The sequence below is a fragment of the Pteropus vampyrus genome, unplaced genomic scaffold, assembly GCF_000151845.1.
Source record: "Pteropus vampyrus isolate Shadow unplaced genomic scaffold, Pvam_2.0 Scaffold2, whole genome shotgun sequence".
NCBI classification, from domain to species: domain Eukaryota; kingdom Metazoa; phylum Chordata; class Mammalia; order Chiroptera; family Pteropodidae; genus Pteropus; species Pteropus vampyrus.
The window spans coordinates 29,858,273-29,860,154 of NW_011888783.1; the positions used below are offsets into that span (position 1 = coordinate 29,858,273).

The following is a 1,882-nucleotide window of genomic DNA, read 5'->3' on the forward strand; positions in this document are numbered from 1 at the left end:
AAAAAAACATTTATTGAATGCTTATTATAAGCTAGTCACCGTACCAGGCATTAGAAATATAAAAGTATGTGAGGCTGAGCAAGCCCTCTCACAGAACTTGCATGCTAGTGATGAAAGAGAAAACAAACATAACCAAATAACCAAACAGGATAATTTCAGAGTTGTAATAGTTTAATATGATTTTTGTACAACGATAGTGGAATCTTTTTAAATATCCATAATGAGATTAAATAGTTAAAAAAATTAAACTGGGAGGCAGTCTAAACCCCACTGACAATTGGTAACCCTGTGGCCCTTTTGTCAATTACTGAGCCAGACTGTTGAGTCTTTTAATAAATCAAAGGGAGGGAAAAGGAAGCAGAGCTTTAATCCTGCTTAGAATTTCTTTATAAAATGAAGTGACTATGTGAGATATCAGAATGGACAGTTCCACCAATGTTGGTTCTCAAACCTAAAATTCTACCTTTTATCCATTATTCACTAAGGTACTGCTGTATTATTTGAAGAGTTGATTTGTAAAAGTAAAGAGAGTGTTCTAACTTAACATATGCCTATATGAGAAACACAGAGAGATTTCAACATCTGAATCATAAGGTTCCCCAGGCCGTGCATGGTATCCATTGGGCAATGGCATCCAGCTCTCAGCAAATGGTCAGCAAAAACTACAGAACTCAGAAACTGTAGTGTTCAGTAGCTACCAGGAAGTGCTTGGCCTCAGTACAGCAGCTGCCATTACCCTCTACACTCTAAAAAGAAATTTCACATCTCTTAAACTTGAAACATATGCAAAATTCAATAAAGACTAAGTGTAACTTACCCTTCCTTCCTTATTTATACGAGTATAAATTGACTAAATTAGCTGTTAGCTATTTCTATAGCTGCCCCTCATGATGTGTTATGTAATTTGGGTTGGCCCATGCCACTAGACTGTGAGAATCTGTGTTTGTAAATTACTTTGGAACTCTTAAGGAAGGCTGTTCAAGAGTGAATGGTCCTATGCATTAGGTGGAAGGCAGTCTAGAGACCAGCAGCTAAGAGCTACACCATCCTGCCAAAGCATTCTTTGCTAATCTTTTTGTTAGGTAGAAGTTACTACCTGGGGAGTAGAGGCTATATTTTAAGTTCATCTTTGTACGCCTTCCATTTCCGCCTAGAACTGTCACCCTCCAGCAGCTAAGGTCCTCAAAGAAGCCTCAGCCTCCTTCTAGAATCGTTCCTTGCCTTGCTTCAGAAGGGAGCAACAATCAGACCAGCCCCATCGACAAGCCAAAAGTTTGCAGCAAACTTTCAGTGAGACACCGACACTCACCGCAAAGTCCTGCCAATCAACTAAAGAATAAAATGGATACTACTCCCTACAGCCGTCCAAAAATGTAAACAACTAACCTCTGGATAAGAACCAGTTGCTGGGGAGAAATTCTGTCTTTCCCAGATTCCCGCCACCACCCACCCAAACACTGGAGTCCTAGCCGGGGTCAGAAAGGGTCCGCGCCCCCGCCTCTCCCGGGGACAGGGGAACGGGGTCTCCCAGGAAGCACACACCTGACACTGATGTTCCGGCGCGAGGGGAGAGAGGGCTGGGACACCCAGCTCCTCCGGCCGGGGCGGAGTCGGCCTCCCCCGGAATCAGAGCCTCAGCCCTGCTGCTCGCCGCAAGGCGCGCGTGGATGTCACTCCGGGGCAGGCTGAGCCAGTGTAACCCGACGCGCCCCGCGCCGCCGCCTCACCGGCGACTTCCTCCTCCCGCCGCTGCTCCTCCTCCCTCCCGAGGGCTGGCCCGGGTGGCGCGGCCGCCACCGGCAGCCGGGACACTGCGGGCCCAGCTTCCCGGCCCTGCGGGGAAACGCGGAAGTGGAGGCGGGAGCCGGGGCCGCGGGGCGGG

General features: G+C 47.7%; 1 protein-coding gene across 4 annotated transcripts in view; it reads right to left on the minus strand.

Annotated features, from left to right (window-relative positions):
• Positions 1 to 1,882, minus strand: part of GPD2 (glycerol-3-phosphate dehydrogenase 2) — a 128,546-nt gene that overhangs the window by 125,935 nt on the left and 729 nt on the right. For 2 of the 4 annotated variants that reach the window (XM_011359180.2, XM_011359187.2), the window contains exon 1: positions 1,543 to 1,823. The exons of the other annotated variants lie outside the window; for them this stretch is intronic. The gene's annotated coding sequence lies outside the window, so the exon portion shown is untranslated. Of the gene's footprint in view, positions 1 to 1,542; positions 1,824 to 1,882 lie in introns of those variants that run through there. 4 annotated transcript variants of the gene reach the window in all.